The 19,415-nt window shown below is 37.6% G+C and overlaps 1 protein-coding gene across 13 annotated transcripts in view; it reads right to left on the reverse strand.

The window, feature by feature from the left end:
- Erc2 (ELKS/RAB6-interacting/CAST family member 2) overlaps positions 1-19,415 on the reverse strand; it is a 1,000,708-nt gene that overhangs the window by 971,955 nt on the left and 9,338 nt on the right. The gene's annotated exons all lie outside the window — the stretch shown is intronic.

Genomic DNA, 19,415 nt, shown 5'->3' on the forward strand with positions numbered 1-19,415 from the left:
AAGATCTATATTTTGATTTGTGCTAAAATAGAACTGAAACCTCCAAAAACTCTGCCATGAAATTTCTCCATCACAGACCTTAGCAATAAAATAATCTATACTTAGGAGCATGATCCCCAGATACATGTGACTTCACAATGACTGAGAGGTTGTTGCTTCCTAAGATGTCAAACATTTGACAAATATCTGGTTATTTTCCCCTCCTGTATCCATTATAGTTTTCATATCTACTAGATTAACATCTCTTCTCAACACAACCTGTAGGTTTACCACCAATCAACTGTGAAACAACACATCATGTTGGAATTCTTGTTTCTATACCTCCTAAAGAAAAATAGTACAAGCTCCTTGTCATGGTGACTCATATACTGTATTAGTACAGATTTTAGGTATCTGTGGTTACAGAATGATAATTATTCTTCCAACATTAGGACCCAAATGGCCTTACTGGGATGCATTATGGCCTCCTGCTCTTCTTAAGGAGTTTTTAGTGTGCCTTCTTTTTCCTCACTTTTACAATAACAGAACGGATTCCACAGAGGGACAAACCCCCATGTAATGTGGGCTGAGTGACCTTCCATAAATTATTATTTGAAGCTATTATAACCTCTAACTCTCCAATCAATAAAATGCAAGTAATACTTCCGAAACCATAGTATTCTAAGGAATAAGATGATGTTGATTAAGCACTTAGTTTGGTGCCTAACACAAAGTAATCATGGTTTTTATTGGTAGAGCCTAATAAGATAAAAACATTCAAGGCAATATACAGCAGAATCTTGCATACTCATCTAACATTCATCTGTTCTTCTTCTAGTCGTAATTTTTAGGAATGCTACCTCTATTTTCCTCAGAGAAATTGCTTCCAATCCCCTACTCACAGTGCATAAGGGTTGGGTAAGGCTGAGTCCCTCAGTCCATCCTAGATGGTACCAGGAGTGAAAACAAGCCTGGACAATCATCAGATTCCATCCTCCAGACATGGTGGCTAGTTTCAGGATGGATATGTAACTCATCCTGGCCCAAAGGACTCCACATCATGACTTTAGCTGGAACAACTGGGGAAGATAAGATCTTTTTCAGCCAAAATCATTTGCTTTCAACATGGAGCTCTGATTACTATCAAGAAGAAGATCTTCCCTGAGAGTGAAGTTAGTGCAAAGGAAAGCAGAGAAAAACATTGAAGAGTATGAAATCCAGCTAGGTAGTAATATTTGATACTCTGGATCTAACAGTCAGTGAAGCTTCTTCTATCACCAGGCCATTCAACTTTAAAATGCCAGATTTTAAAGTTGGGGAACTGAGGCATTAATGGCCTCAATTCTTTACACCTTCTTTATCTATATCCTTGGCAATGCCCTCAGAATTTGACTAGATTCCATTTGGCTGTTGGCTTTGGCCAACAAAGTGCTAACAAATGTGAACCAAGCAAAGACCTCAAGGAACATTTGTGTGCTTAGCCTCTTGCTCATTTTCCTCCACAATTAGAATATGCCCAGCCTAACTTAATGGAAGAGAAACATAAAACACTGTGAAGTTGTCCAAGCCAACAGCCAACGATCCCCAAGATGCATGAGCAAGCCCACCAGAAACAGCTGAGCACCATACATGTCATGCCTTTTAACATGCTGCTGATTTTCATGCTTGGTTGTTTCCCAGCACAAATGAAAGCAATGGGATATATCTGCCAATAAGTTTCCTTCTGCGTACATTCATTTCCTGTATTAGCTTTCCCTGAAATTTAGAGGATGAGAGGTTTAACCGGCTCACTGTTTCAAGGGATTCGGGCCATAGGGGGCTGGCTCCATGGTAGAAACATCATGGTGGAGCAAAGTGGTTTAGCTGATGGCAGCCAGGAAACAAGGCAAGAGAAAAGGGCTAGAGAGACACCATAAACTGTATCTAAGGTGATGTTTCCACGACCCACAAAGACACACTTGGAGTGAGCCTGATTAATAATCCCCTGAATGGTCTCCAAGTCAATCAAGTTGACAATCATACCCTTCTGTGTTTCTGCTATACCAGTAAGAGTCTTCACACAGAGTATGAAGAAATATGCTTCCCTTAAAAAATCTTTAAAAGAATTATATATGTGTTTCTAATTTCATTTCTAAGGAACTTTATTTCAAATGTTTCTATTGCTTTGGGCCTAATTTTATTTCCCTTGAAAATATACAAAGTCAGTTTGTATCTTTTGTATCTAAGATTTTTGCATAAATATCTGTTCTGTAAAAAAAAAAAAAATGAGAGCAGAATCAACAGCTCCAACAAAAAGAATTCAGCTACACAAATGATGAGAGAGACAGACAGTAGAATGGCACAACAGTTAACATGAATATTTAATGAAATGAAAAGACATTCCTGACATACTATAGAGGGGGAAAGCAGACTACAAAACATTTTTTTGCGATTCATCACACTTTTGAAAGGTATATACACACACATATATACAATTACTAGCAGAAAGGCCTGGAGCAACACATCATGTTACCAGTAGTGGAATTCCTAGCTTTTCATTCCTTCCTTTCACTTGCATGACATATACACATGAAATTCTTTCTCCCTATAATTCTCAAGTTAAATGAATTAGTTATCTTTACTATGATTAAAATCTAGGTATTTAGGTTTTAGCGAGGTGATCACTTAAAGAGTTGTGTCTTCAAAAAATAATGAAATGAAACTTGTCCTCTCCTACATATAGAGACAGACATATTTTTATTTCTCTAACGAGGTTTGAGGTCTCTCTCAGAAATACCATAAAATTCACACGCACACAGACTGAATCCTCAATGATTTTACTGGGGCAGCTGGCCATGTCTTTAGAGAATTATAACAACCAACAAACAAAAAGTAGATTTGTTCCTTGTAGAAACACACACACACACACACACACACACACACACACACCACATATAGCAAACACAGACATGTTATCCTATTTGAAATAATATTTCCTTATTTAAAAAGAAACCTATGACACTAGTTCTTAGTTTCCTTGGGTAATCCCCATCTCAGTTTAGTGTGAGATTTATGCCAGCATCATAGGATAAATGGAGAATCTTCCCAGTTTTTATATGTTTAAAAATAGCGTAACATGAATCTTTCCTATTCCCAAATACTGCAGAAGCCAAATGGACCCGGTTATCTTTTCTTTCCTTTTTTGTTATTTTTGTTTGTTTGTTTTGGGTTTTTTTTTTTTCTGTTTAGTGACTTTGGTTTGCTATTTCATGTCAATTATTGTTAAAATTTTTCTTCAGAAGCAGTCTGTTCCATCTAGATTTTTTAGGCTACCACTTTTCCTTAAAATTTCTGAAATTACTTCCAGTTATATTCCCACCTCATTCTTAATGCTGTTTGTATTTTTTATACCTCTTGATAACAATATGGTAAATGCCTCTTTTCTTAATATTTCAAAAGGTATCGCCTTAAGGTGTAGCCTTGAAATCTTAGCATGACTAGAAACTAAGTAGGAAGATTTCAAATTCAAGTCCAGCCTGGCGGCTTAGCAGCTTACCAAGACCCTGTCTCAAAATAAAAATGAAAGCCAAGGACAGAGGTCAACAGCCCAAGTGCCTGCCGGAGAAGCACAAAGTCCTGAGTTCAATTCCTGGTACCAAAAAATAAATACAACAAAATAAAAATTAAAGTGAAAGTGGAAGAAACTACTAAAAAGGAAAGAACAACTGGGATGAGGGAAAGGAGAAAAGAAAGAAGGAAAAAGATTATACACACACACACACCATAGATAATTTACTACTACTCTATGTTAGCCCATCAAAAAAAAAAGTTTATGCTTTCGTTGATCATTTTTATACCTATATCTGAGCAATTACTTTGAAGATAACAATACACAATAAATTAACCATTGTTAATCTATTATTTTGTTTTGAAATTCTGTATCATCATTTTTATTCTTTTTTCATTTTAGAATTTTTAAAAATGGTCAGGAAATGTAGTTCAGTGGAAGGACCTCAATTAAAAAAAAGAAAAATGAAAACAAAGTATAAGTTTTTGGTTTTATTGTTGCATTTTACTGTATTATTTTGCATTATCATCTGCATCTTTATCATTAATAATTTACATTTCTTCACTTTAAGATTTTTTTCTCTTTTGCAATGAATTTTTGTTTTTCTTCAATCACATTTTCAAGTAAACACATACAAGATTATACATATGGCTGTATATTCCAAGACTGTAGGTGTAAGAGTCTCATTACATTTTCAAACAGCTTGCTAGTCTTCATTTGGAAGTTTTTCTATCCCAATAATTATTGAGATGGTTATATTTAAAGGTCACAGTGAACAGAAATTTTGGGGATAAAACTTTGTAGTTCAAATTTTATGGCACTGAGATCTGAGTTTCTAATTTTTGAAATTTGTCAATACTTTCTAAATTGGCCTAATAGTTTTCTTAATTGTTACAGTAAATAAAAGAATATCACATTAAATTTGGAAAATACAGGCAAGATTAAAGAAGAAAATGAAAATAATCTTATTACTCATGGACTACCTTAGTTTAAAAAATGAGGTTGCTGCTTCCAATTCAAGTAATATGCATGTATAATTATAATTTTAAGTTCAGCATTATGTTCTATAAATTTTATACTCTTTTTTTCAATGTTTTACATTTTCTCCTCTTTCCACTTAATATGAATGTCATAAAATATTCTCTAAGATAACTTTTTCAGTACTGAGAAATGAACCCAGGGCCCTCTCAGAGCTCCTTTTTGTGTTTCTATTTGAAACAGGATCTCACTAGGTTGCTAGGTTTCCCATGCTAGGCTTAAACCTGGAATTCTTCTGCTTCGGTCTCCCAGTGTGCTGGAATTACAGGCATGTTCCACACCGAGCTAGGTCCTAGTTTCTCATGGCTACCTGGAGAAACTCCTTCCCTTCTGGTAAACTTTTTGTCTTTCCTTCCACTAGGAATGAATTCTGTTCCCCTTCTCGAAGCTGGCCTAGACTTGCGATCTCTACAGACAAGTACATGAAGCAGATGTGGCACTTTCTAGCTCTGGACCCATCCCTAAAGAAGACTGGCAGTTTCTCTTTTTGTCTTTTAAAATTTGGCAGCTATGATATAAGGAAGTCCAAGCGACCCTACTGGAAATACAAGTCAAAGACAAAGGTCCTAGAAGATGAGATATCACAGAGAAAGGCAAGCCACACAAAGGAGAACCAGGACACCAGACCAGGTAAGCAAGCCATCCTGAACCTTCTGGCACAGCACAGCTGCCATTTAAAATCAGCTACCTGAGTGACACTCTAACACTACACGTATGTAACATCAGGACCATCCATCAGCCTGCAGAGTGGTGGCAAATAGTAAGTTGCTGTTTAGGCCCCAGAGATTTGAGGGGTTTTGTTCAACAAAAGACCTGAAACAGTTATTTAATGTTTCATCGAGTGCTTAAGTAATCATTTGTTTAACCAATCATCTATTATGAGACACTTAGATTACCTCTTTAGGTGTAAATGCGATACTTATATTGTGATTGATAAAGTTTTATAATATTTGATCGATTAACATTCTGACTGATAATGCCCTTATTACAACCCTAGGATAAAATAAGCTAGAAGTAACTAGGATTGTAGGTCCCATTCTTCCAGCAATTCTCCTTCTGGGTATTTTCCCAGAAAAACTGAAAACATCATGTTACAGCAATGTATGTGCAGCCATGTTTATAGCAGCACAGTTTGTAACAGCTCAATCTTGAAAACAACACAAATGCCCATCAACTATGGAATGAACAAAAATATGTGGCATTTTTATACAATAGAGTAGTACTAAGCTACAAAGAAGGATAAACTTGAGCATCCATCCATGGTAGATGGATGCAACTTGAGACCATACTTACAAGCAAAATAAACCAGACTCCCATGTATAAATATCATATTGACTCCCTAGTGTAAAAAAAAATGCTACAAGTACAATTACAAGGTCAAAATAAAACAATTTATACTCACATCCTTACCTTAGACATGTTTCCTCCATAGCCAATCAAGATTTCAGCATATGGCACATTTAGTAAATATACCTTAAGGGTTATACCTTAAATATACCTTCAGGGTTATACCTTAAATATACTTTTAGGAGTAGCACCACTCCAGCTCTGCTAATAGCCAGCACCTCCTGAACATTTGGAAAAATATCCCAGTTAACAAAACTGGTAGGATTTTCATTTTTATACCTAAAAGTTTCAGAGATGTTAGGACAATAACATGTATTATGACTATTCCAAAATTGAATATATAACTTTTCCCAAGCTTGTTTGATAAGTCAACCATTTCTCCTTCAAGATACCTAAAAACTTTTCCCAAAAAACTCAGATTTATTCATGCGATAAGTATTTTTTAAACATCAGCTGGTTCTCCATATTGAATCCTGAGGATGGAGCAACAGCTGAGGCAAGACTTAGCTTTTGTCGATGGGAAAATACACCCTACACACAGAGTTTTCTTCTTTCCAACCCAACATGGTTTGAGGGAAAGATGGCAGCAGGAATTGGGCATTATATTAAAGAACATATAATTGATGTCACCACAACTACCAGCACACAAAAAAAATCAGAACTTAGAACAGAAAAATATAGAAAATAAAATAGCTAGTTTCAGTTTTATCCCAGTAAGCAAAGAAATATTTTCTCTATTAATTTTTCAAACTTCAATTAAAAAACCAGAGGATCAAAAGGAACACAAGTCAGCTATGAGCCCTTGGTGCTAAGCAGATGAGTAAACAAGTGGATGTTTACACCACCAGTACCACACTGGACAATGGAGGTTACTTACAATGCCCCAAAACTCATCAAATAAAACGTTCAAAAGCCACTAAAATTGCAACGATAATTTCTTCACCACTGTACACCTATTTCTTAGCAGTACATTTTAATTAGCAACCTGAGCCAAACACATTATTTGGGAATGAACTTTTTCATTTGGGAATGAAAATTTATAAGAAGCAGAGACCAATCACCCTGTCACTCTGAAAGTTGCTACACAGAAAATCATGCGGATTTCATAGGAGTAAAGGTTCAGCTGCCCAGGTAAGCCAAAGGCAGGTTCTCATGGTCCCCATGCCTCCTTGAGCCTCATGATTCCCACCTGTTTTCCTGAGTCATTCACACCCCCACCCTCTGCTCAGCTGTGTTTAAACTCCCTGATGTATTTTAAGGCACTTGCTTTGACACTTAGGATTTTTTTGGTTGTTGTCTCCTAATTTTTTGTCTCCACCGATTTTTTTTAATTCTCTAAAATAAGTACCTGAGAAAGAGCAAAAAGATCAACTTTATTCAGTAATCAATAATGTAATAATGCCTCCTCTTTCCATTACTGACTTCAAAAACAACATTTTTTAAACTTTTCCACCCACCTATATAAATGCATCTTCGGAAATAAGGTAGCAGTTAAAATACTGTTTTAAATATTAGTATGAAACCAAAACAGGTTCCATGGTTGAGTTTTCTCATAAACTCTTAAAAATAACTGTTGTGTCTATATTGTAACACCAAGAAATGATAAATTATTAATTAGATCAAATGTGCACAGAAATGGACAAATGTTGCTCACATCAAAAAAATTATGACGCCAATGAAATTAGTTGTCCAACGCCTTTTACTTTAAAAGCACCTCGTGAATAAAATTTGAAGCCCAAGGATATGTTCTGTTTAAAGCTCCAACAAAGTAAAAAATAGTTTTATGAACCTGTGAGAATGCTTTCTCTAATTGCATATGGAATCATAAGTAAAATATACACTAATCTACCCACTCCCTTAAAAGGTTTAAAGACTCCTGAACTGGAAACTCAGGGGAAAAAAGCTGAGAACTTTGATTCCCATCTTCCTAAGTATCTCAGACTATCACGGTTTGGAACGGTCTATTTTAAGACAAAAGCACTTCCTGCTATCTGCTCTAAATTAGGTTAAGTTTATTTCCACAGATCTCAGACTCAGTCCATCACCTGAGCCCTGCTGACAGACCGTGTGAGCTGAGATCATCAACATCCCCCAAGATTTCACCAACTCAAAATACCTCTCTTTTTTTCTGATCAGCCTCCCCAACTTTCATGCCATTTTAATTCCCAATTGTGTAACATAGCTATATTAATTATAAAAACTTTTCTAGAGAAAGACATGCCACAAAACAGAATCCAAGCAAGAACCAGCTGCCAGGGGCCAGATGCTGCTTGCAAGATGTGCTATATACGGCTAGCATACTGATGGTCAGAATTCTGATCCAGCTGTCAACATAGAAAAAACACAGTTCACGTTAAAATGCAGGTTTTCGTTTCTCCTAAAAATTCTGCAAGCTGACAATGTCAGGCCTACTTTCCTCCAAGGCCTGATGGACTGAAACCAACCAACACACTTTCCTGCCCATCGCCACCACGCACATGGGAAGGGGCATCAGTCACTGCCGCTACACCACACCAGGCACGCTTGTATCTGAGCTTGGAATGGCTGACCTAAAGACCCAACAGCAGCTACAGGACCTGAAGCATTTTCCCCGGATGAAAATCGGCCTCAACAGCGACACCTGGTGGCAGTACATGCAATCAGATGGTGGAATGGTTGAACAGACCACTTACTAGGTTTGGGTGTGGATTTTTAACTATCCTCTTCACTTCCATGGCAGTGTAAGCCCAGTGATGGGTCACGGGAAGACAAAGAAAGCTGGAGAAGGTGGAAAGGTCTGCTAGTGAGCAGAACTAAAGCTTCTAGCTAACCTATCATGTGAGTTCCAGCATTTGGAATTTAAATTTGGACAAGTGAAACTGAGAGCTTGAGTTTGGATGGTTTTTTCCCTCTTGTAATATATTTATCTTCTTTTATTCTCATAAAACTTTTAACTAAAATAGACTTACTCTGTATGGGTAAGTCTTAATTGTACAGGTCAGTTAATTTTTATGTGTGCACACCTGCCTACCAGCAATCAGGATTTAGAATACTGTTACCATCCCCAAAACTTCTTTCCTGTGCAATAATCTATATAGACCCAAAAGCACTTCCACACCTTGTGATTTCATATTACTCTGTGTGACTACTTACTGGGATCTCTTTTCGTCTCCAACTGTAAACACCTGTGCTGAGCCCCCGGTTTCCACAGACTGACATTGTGGGGTCCAGGACAAGAGTACACATGCAGGCCCAAGGATCTATGTCTACAATCTTCAATTTATACATCAAGCTAAGGAATGGTAAATAAAATACATTGTACCAGCTGAGATGGGAAAAATGAAATTTGAACTTTGAGCCTCTTCAGAGTTCAAGCAAAAATATAGTTCAAAAGGAAGGCCTACCCTTAGCCAACACCCTTTTCTCCCTACCCCTGGCTCAAACGCACCCCAGGGTTTTCACACATGTGAACTCTGCAGCCAGTAAGCTGGGCTATCTCTAGATACACCCAGAAAATTTCCTCTATAAAAGGCCAAATGGTAATACATTTCAGGTTTTGTGGCCATTTGGTCTATGATGCAATTACCCAACTCTGCCATTTCGGCACAAAAGCAGCCCTAGGGACTTACAACCAAATAGGCATGGCAGTCTAAGGCCATACCACCCTAAACGCGCCCAATCTCGTCCCAATAGGCATAGCTGTGTTCCAATGAAGTTTTACAGAAACAGGTGGTAGTTGGATTTAGCCTACAGGCAGAAGTCTACTGACACCTGATCTCTAGGCTGGTTTTGCGCTCAGGAGGACCATCCTGGAAAACCCGGGAGGACAGCTCAGGGTCATTTAGACAGGAAAATCATAGGCCTGTTTCAGGCACAGATTCCAGTGGGCACCTGCACTTGGATGCAGGAACTACTCCCATGACAAAGATGCAGTCACAGAGTGGGCCCTCACACGCATGACACACAATGCAGGGGCTCCTCTTGATGAACCTCAGGACATAGGAGCTGTACAAAACCACCTGGCAATATTCTGAAGAGTGAAGGTGGTGCTTTAGGATCACAACTTTTTATCATGTGTCATGGTTGATACATTGTGTCAGCTTGAGAACTCTCTATAAGGTTCACTAACTCAGCAGTTCTACATCCTAGAGTGTGGAAGACATTCCCATACTGTCAACTTGCGAAGTTCAGAAGTTTAACTAAGTGATTCAGCATGGGGCAGGGTTCTGAGCCTATGCAAGAGGAGGAAACGAGGATGATGAGTACTACACTCACCTGAGGGCAAGTAGCTTGCATACAACACAAGGGAAGAAAAGAGGCTTCCTGCAACTTTGCTCTTTCTGCTTTTGCTGTCTTCTGCCACCTGAAGTGTTGCCCCTGTGCCATAACATCCTGCTTTGGAGCCAGCTGATTATGAACTGAAACCTCTACAGACTGTGAGCTAAATAAATCTTTCCCTCTTTAATTTGGGTGTCAGGTATTTTGTCTCAGCACAGAGTGAAAAGTAACCAAGACATCAATGAAATCATTTTCATGGAAGTTTTATGACGATTTTGTAATTTCAGCAAGAAAGGAGACAGATAGTGATTTTAAGAAAAGGAAGGACTTCAAAATCAGATATTAAGTAAATTATTTCATTTCTCTGGCCTCATTTATCTCATCTATAAAATGCTGATAATAACAGCTATTCTTATTGGGATTTGGGAAATATTAAATGAGATGATACAAGAAAAGTGGTAAGCACAATGTCCAACTCTAATGTTCAATAAAAACTAACTTTGATCAGTCCTACCCTTAGTTTTAAACTTCCAAATTACCTTAAAAGGTTCACTAAGCTCAATTGTTTAGACTAACTAGGGTCAAGTCAACCTGTCATTAAAAAAGGATAAGAACCATGCACCTGTAATTCCAGCATTCTGGGAGGCTCAGGCAGAAGATTCACAAATTTGTACCCAACCCAGACAACTTAGCAACTCAGCAAGACCCTGTCTCAATCAATCAACTAATCAATCAATCAAGGGGCTGAGAATGTAGTTCAGTGTGAAGGCCCTGGTTTTCATACACTGTACCTTGAAAAATAAAGCATAAGACATCAACTATTTTTCAAAACGTGAGACATCTACACGTTATAATGTTATTGTTGTGGTTTAGATCTAAAATGTCCCCAAAGTTTCATGTGACGAGGTAGGGCCTCATCAGAAAGAATGAATCATAAAGGGCGTGACTTGGAAGTATATTTTTATCCCCAGATTCTCCCTTCTCTTTGATTTTTGGCGGCCAGGAGTTGGGCACCTTCCCTTTGCTACTCATTTCTGCTTTGGAGCCAACCAACCATGGATTGAATCCTCTGAAAACTGTGAGCCAAAATAAACCTCCCCTCCTTAAACTGCAGGATTAGGTACTGTGTCTCAGCCGTAGAAGAATGATTAACATAGTTATGTATCTGCAGATATTGAAAATAACAATGATAAACTAATTTTTGAATGTCATAAAGATACCAATGAGGGGGACTGTGCAGCTTGGCTTTCAAAGATTTTTAAAAATGCTTTTCTGTCATTCATCAAAAAGCTCTGTGTAACTAAAACATACCTATGCCCACATCACTCTTCTCGCCTTTAGTTTTCCCAAACTCACTTTGTGTTCATCATTTTCCACGTGCAGATTTAGCACGATTGCATGTTCAGCTGTCTTGGCCCATACATTATGGCAACAAGCTTCAGTGAAGATGTTGACTATATGCCATGCTACAAGGGAAGGGCTCCACATACCGAAGTACTAGTTAGCTGCCTTTCCCAGTAGTTATTTCCACTGCTTAAATTTCAAACTCTATCAATTTATTTCAAGATGTTCAGTTTAAAATCTGAAACACCTAAAACTTTTGTGAAAAGAACACAGTATTATCTAGCATGCAACTAATTCTATAAGTTAAAAATGTAGCAAAATCCCAAAGCAGTAAAAATAAAAATAATTTTATATGCTAAATGAAATTTAAATAACAGTTATGGTTAATATAATATGCTGATTATAACATTACTCATTGCTCAAAAAGTCTCCTAAATGGAACAAATTAAACCAGTTACACTGAAGAGATAAATAACCAAGATTTTAAGATTTGTTTTTAAAATATCTATGCATTTTCTTTAATCTGCAAACATAAAATGTCAATTGACAAAGTTTTAGCTGTAATTTTCTAACAAAACAAAAATATTCTGGAATTATTGGGTCTTAAACTAAATAAAAATCTTCAATCTGTCAACAGATACTCCAGAGAAAATGACAGAAAGGTAGAATATCAACTCTATCCTTCCCCTAAAATCCAATCACACAAAAATTTTCTACATCCACAATAACATACAAGGATTATGTCTAAATAGCTTTTTATAGAAAAGAATATACACATAATCACATACGCAAGGGAAAACTTTAGCAATGATCATAAGCCATTTTTTTTTAAAGACCACAACAAACAGCAGGATGTAGAGAACGGCCTACGTGTGCAGATTTCAAGGCAGGAATTCATCTACATGTTCTGGGAAGAAGAGAAAGGACCAATGCTATGGCCTATATCTGAAACCTCTCAAGAATATGCCTGATAACCATGAAGGAGGTACATCCAGGCCTGCAGCAAGGATCAAGCGCACAGAGCTGCCTGGCTCTCAGAATGTCTTTAAGAACTGAAATTACAGTGAATGGAGTGAAGCTATTAAATAACTAAGGCAATCTCTCATCCACGAATGGGCAATGAGAAGCTTATCCAACAGAAAAATTAAAAAGAATTAAGGGATGTGGCTCAAATCTATTTAACAAATATTCTAGAAAACAAACCTGCATTGTGGTGCCTAATATGCAAGAACCAAAACCCCTTCATTTGAAAGACAGTCCCTGCCCAATATTTGGTTTATATTAAGAGTGCTAACTGTTTCAGACTGCCAGCCACTCTGGACATTTGAAATAGATGAGGGCTTCTCTGAAAATGACCTGTGCTCTCAGATGGAGACAGTTCTAGGAAAAAAAGATATAGAATATAGTGACAGAGAATATTCAGTTTTTTAAAAAAGACAAGAATTAGGAAAAGGGCAGATTTACAGTCATACTTACTAAAGAATTTTCAAATCTCATTTGAACATAAGGATTATTTTTATTTCAGTTATGTGAAAACAAAGAATGTAAGGACACTTTTGATCATCATCAGCTCACCTGCCCCAGTGAGCCTGAGCACCAAGATGCACCCTAAGGAACAACTGTGGGTCGTGAGAAAGGGAAGATGATGGAATGGGGCCTAAAGGACCTGCTCCCACTGAATCAAAGGCAAGGAATGCCAAGCTCCCAGCAGGAAGCAGTCTCCCAGCGGTTGGATACTGCGGACATGGTGGAAATTGAGTCATCAGTCTTACACAGCAGGGTAGACCAGCTGACTGCCAAAGAATACACCCAGAATAATCAGCATCATATTCTAGTTACAAGCAGCAATTTAGTTAATGCAGTTAAATTAATGTTATTAATTTAACTTAATAATATGAAGTATATTCAATTGCTAAACTGATTTAGGCTTTATGAAAGAAAGTATGAGTTTTTTTAAAATAGCTCACCAACTTTACATTTATATAATTAAAATATCATTACAATAAAACAATCTAAGTCAATCCTGGGTTTCTACAAGAAATTTTCTTTAAAGAAGAGCTCACCCAAGTTTGAGAAACCTTACTTAACTGATCATGCATGCACTGGATGTGAACCCTGAATTTTATCCTTAATATCTGTTCAACTTTGAACAAGTTAATGAACTTTCTAAGCCTCAGTATCTTAGTAAACAAAAATGTCCTCAGTTGTAGCAAAAGCTACTACAAAAATTAAGAAAGTAATGATTAAATCAGAGAATGTGGAAGTGCTGGACACAATGCCTGAGGTTTAGTAAGCACTCAAAACAACAGCCATCATCAACAATGACCACACACACATTGAGATGCTGTCTTAAATTTAATCTTTTGATACAATATGCTTCTCCCTTATGAGTAAAATAGGAATAACAATATTAAACATCTTGCAATGAGTCTAAAACAATTAGCTGGTTTTAAAAGCTGCAAAACATTGAAAATGAAAGTAAAATTTTAGTACAGTAAACAGCATTATTTGTTCAAAATATTCTCCAGCTGGCCCATTTTTACCAGTCTCCCACCTGTAGGAAAAGAACCGTTCTTGCTCCCCTGACATCTGGTTTGGCCATAGGATTTGTTTAGGCCAGTGATATGTCAGCAGACAGGACATATGCCACCAAAGTCATAAGAGCCATCTTAGGGGTACATCATCGTTTTTTATCCTATACCATAAGGACAGCTTGTCCAAGAAGAGTTCCTCTAGCCTGGGTCCCTGAACAAACATACCATGGAACAGATCTTCAGTCAACCAGAAAGACAGAAAAATGAGCCACTGAGGTTTGGAGGTCATTTGTTATTTCAGCACAACCTAGCAACATCTGACTAATCCATTCTGCCACCACCAATATGGTGCTAAAACAAAATACTTAACATTTGTGTTAAAATATAGGACAGCATTTAGTCACTGTCTCTCACTTTCTTCTTCCTTTTACAGCATTACCAGTCTAGGGAATGTCATCCTTTCAGGGACTGAACATTTCATCCTAGGTTTGTATACAGATGCACACTGTGTGTAAATGATGTCTTTTGAGACAAAGATGTGTGTAAGCAACCTCTTTACCTCCATATGTATTCTCTCTAACATTTCTGGGCTCTGCTTTCTTTCCTCACAAACAGGACATCATTGAAAAGGCTAAAAGCAGGGAAGTCTGCTTTAAGACTGCATAGCTATACAGTGAAATAGTGAATTCCAGCTAGCATCAAAGAGTATGGGTACTTCTCATGGCTCTAGCATTCACAAATAAGTGAGTACATGTCCTGACCACTGCTCCATGAAGAGTCCAGTTTTTCGTGACCTAAGAATGCCTCATCATAGAAATCCAGGAAAAACGGTACCCATGCATCTGCTACCCATGATCCCATCTTACAAGAGCTTGTGAGCTTCCAGTTGTACCAAGTAATGCCATTATCTTCACTGAGCCTTTTGCAATACAGATGATTAAATCTTTCAAAAAACATACCTCATTCATCTTCAGATCTAAGAACTATTACACTTGTAAATAAAGGCATCTCAGTGTAGATCCGTTAAAAGCAGGGATTTGAAGACCAGATTATTATGATTTGAATCACGTGGGTTGGGACCTTGTGAGCAGATGTTCTAAGAGGATCCCTCTGAATCAAACATTTTAGGGTACTCTAAGGGACTTTCTACTACCACAACAATATCTCTGACTGAAGGCTTCTTTTGAATTCTGGGAAGCTAACTGTAGGGGTTGAACAGACATACCAGGAAACAACCAAGTGTCCACTGGTGTGGAATAAAACAAAAACGTGGCATAAACATTCAATGAAATATTACTGACACTTGAAAAAAAATGAAACTCTAAACTATATCCTAAAGTGCATGAACTTTGGAAATTCCATGCTAAATCAAATACACACACACACACACACACACACTGTACAATACAACTTAGCATCTCTTCAAAAATAAGACCTAACTGAAAAATCACTGCCAGCCCCAGTCAGCCTACTCTTAACCCTATTGCCTTACAGAGCAGCCACCGAGCAAGAGAATAGTGCTGGGCAGTAAGGTAAGGACAGTAGGCTGGCGTTTTCATCTCTAGTTTCCAGGCTGATTATTTTCTGAGTAGGTCTAATTTTCAAAGAAACATATATATGAGGTCCCCACATTAGTCAAATTCATAAGGACACAAAACAGAATAAACATCTCCAGGGTCTGTGGGAATGGGGAGTTATTCAGGAATGGATACAGAGTCTCAATTTGGGACAATGAGAAAGTTTTGGAGGTGGGTAGTGGCGATGACTGTACAATACTGCAAATATACCTGTCACAGAACTGTGAACTTCAAAATGGTTAAAATGGGCACTAGGGAGAGATCAGTGGCACAGCACTTCCCTGGCATGCATGAAGCCCAGGGTTCACTCCCCAATCCTCTGAGAAGAAACATTAAAATGGTAATTTTGTTACCATTGATTGTAACACAATCCACAATAAAAACTTTTTAAAATAATTGATATGAGCTAGTAGTTACATCCCTACTCCCTTATTCCTCATTGGGAGACCATGCAATTGTTTAAATTTCAAATTCTCTCCACTATTCCGTTTGGAAGTAAACTCCTGTTGCCAGTGCAACAAATTATTTAATAAATAATAATAATAATATCTTCTAATCCTTTTATTATAACCCCATCCACCTATTAATGTCCCCTATATATCCCAAATAAATTACTTATACTAGAATATTTGCTTGAGGTCTGCTTCTGTGGGAACTTCAGCTAAGAAATATATGTATATTAGTTTTTTTTCTCTCAAAGCTGAGACAAAATACCTGACACTCAAGATTAAAGGGGGAAATTTTACTTAGCTCATAGTTTGTAGAGGTTTCAGGCCATAATCAGCTGGCTCCAAGCCAGAGTACCAGGCACTGGAGAAAAAAAACAGTTCATGGGAAACAGAAGCTACCAAAGCAACAAGGGATGACCGCAGCCCTTTCTAGCCCTTGAATTTTATCCAGGCTACTTAGGGCAGGTAGCACTCACACCCTTAATCCTGGTGCCCTTGATCCTCACATTGCAACACCAATGGATCCCAGGATCACACACTCTAGATACAGCCATCTCTGAAAAACCCCTGCCTGTGACCATAGGAGGCTTTGGGGGAACATCTAAAAACAAGCCATAGAATTACATAAGAGAGGTTAACTCCTCTGAACATTAACTCCTCATCAAGAAAAGCAGTGCTTAGATCAAACAGTTAGTGTGGAGACTAAATGAGATGACTCTTGAAGTTAGTACACTGCCTGACTTAGAGTAGGTCCTTAATTTATGAGCTTCTTGAATGCCTGGCCCAATAATTATCTGCTTTTTGACAGAAGATAAACTATGTCTTGCAACTTTAAGGAGAGATTAGAAATCCAAGTGACAATTCATTCCCATCTTCTACCTGATTAACATCTTCTATGATTAACATTCACCATATAACCACAAGAGGTCTTAAAGGAAACAAGATCTCTGCACCCAACTTAATTCCCTGCCTAGAAATTGACAAAGCCCACAAAGGAAATTATATAAGCTCCCCATATATCAATCAGACTCTTCAGGTCCAACAGAACACCACTATACCCTTTTAACCCAGGGAATTACAGGATTATAGGGTTAAATGATTTAACTGTAATACTTGTCTCTTCCTCTCATTGCCTCTGAAAACTGCCTTAGCATCACTAAAGCTTATGGCAAAGATTAGGCTATTTTTCAATTTTTTCCAGTTGCTCAGCACATAATTCTACCCAAAGAAACTATGAAATTCTGAAATTCCATTGAGATATTCTGTTTACCAAGTGTTATAGGACTTGCTTTGGCTTCTCTTTACTTCCTTGCCAGAATATAGAGAATCCATAGTGATCACTGCACTGATCATCTATGCTGACTGGCAAACAAATGAATCAGTTACTAACTCTGGTGGACTCTTTTTAAATAAGACTGATGAGAGCTGCAGTTGGAACAGTTGTAGAGTTCAGGCATAGAATGTGCAAGACTCTGAGTTCATTTCCCAGCACCAAAAATAAATACGTAGCACCAATGAGAAATCTATTGTCTCTCCCCTATTTCTGCAGCAAATGCCTTTCTGAATATGTATTTTTTAAAAGCTAGACAAAAAGTTAGCTAGACTTATATATTTAAAAAGCTCTATCCCCAAAAACAAATAATAAAATTTTAATTGTGTCTTATTCAGTAACACAATCCCAAAGCTTTATTTCCAACATGTCATACATACATAGGCCTTTACCTTTGTTCCTATTTCACACAAATATATATATTTGGCTAAATTAAATCCAAAGCATTTGACTAAATGCCATCTATATTGGGCATGTCTAGTGGCTTCCACCTTTATCTCAGTTACATTGTGAGGCTCACACTTCTCCCTACACTGCCTACATTTTTCCAATTCCCACTCATAAGACGATGACAAAATTCAAGAAATATTCAAGTGATTACTCAATCTGCTTACAAATATGGTGATGCTGCTGAAATAAAGTGCCTAGTCAGGAGTTAAGGTACACACAATATTTGACACAATAGCTCAATACACTGGTTCATAAACTGAGGCACAAAAGATTATGGTTAAGTTAAGGCTATTTGTCAGTGTTACCATATATTGCACAAAAATATAAAGTCATGGGACACCGAGGAGTGTTCCCACCCATAACTCCCAACTTATACATTGCAATAACTAAATCATTTCTATTCCTGAACTTTCTTATCATTCTCAAAGGCTGTGCACCATAAATTATTCCAAGTATTGATCTCTATTAGTTGAATAATGTCCATTTAATTCTGTCCATTAACTGCGAACACTTGCAAAGTTTTAAGATTCATATATTCTGTGCTCTGCTCAAAACTCACTGAAAATTACTCAGACCTGGACTATTTTTTGAGACCATCTCAAAAGCTACAAATGGTATAGAGTCGTACTGAAGAACTTGTGTCAGGAGCATCCTCACCTAGAAAACGATCTTTGAAAGTTAGTAAAGCAGTCAGTGAAATCACAGTGAGAACTGCTAGGATTCCCAAGATCATACTTAATCTACAGTTCTCCAGGTTATTCCACCACCCACTTCTCCCAATGTCAAGTGCCTCACCCCAGAATCAAGCTCCACATTCCCACAAGCACCAAAAGCAAATAATTATTGTCATGAAAGTAGAGTGGGGAAAAAAAGTGACTTCAGAGGTTCTGGTTGTATCAGATCACCCACCTGAAACTTCAGGAGGGTTAGCTCCAGCCCCTCTCTTTACTGCTCACACAGTCCTGAGGCCCTGACACACCTGCTGGCCTCTCTCACCACCACTCACCATACTCAACCAAACTAAACTCTGGCTCAAGGTCCACTTACGTTTACCCCAAGCCTCCCATTCTCTTGCTTATCTCCAGACTTGAATACATGCCACTCCTTCTATTAGTTTATTATAAATCCAAACCCTCCATACTACAGTTAGCTCCACTTGTATCCATCAGTCTCCTAAGTCCTCCATGATAGCTTGGATACACCCCCTTTAAAGTATTCCTTCCTGCTGCCTATTTCTTTTCTTGGTATCTCACTAGATGTTACAACCCCCGAGGCCCTCAAAATCACTTGCTCTATTCAAAACCTACTTGAGACCCAAGATATGACTGACATGAATCAAGAATAGACACATCCCATGAATATACAATACAACAGCCCCACCCATAATGAAAGTATACAGGCCATTTTTGCCTTCCAGGTTAAAATAACTAAGAAATGATAGCTACTAAGTTGAAATTCTGCTTGAGGAAACTGTTGTAAAAAAAAAATCACTATAAGCAAAAGGCCTTTGAAGAAAGTTGGCCTAGATAGTGTAAATTAGATATCTCAAATAAGAAGAAAGCA

Source organism: Cavia porcellus, unplaced genomic scaffold (genome assembly GCF_034190915.1).
Source record: "Cavia porcellus strain 051 isolate PalLab524CR breed Dunkin Hartley unplaced genomic scaffold, mCavPor4.1 scaffold_10, whole genome shotgun sequence".
Lineage (NCBI taxonomy): Eukaryota > Metazoa > Chordata > Mammalia > Rodentia > Caviidae > Cavia > Cavia porcellus.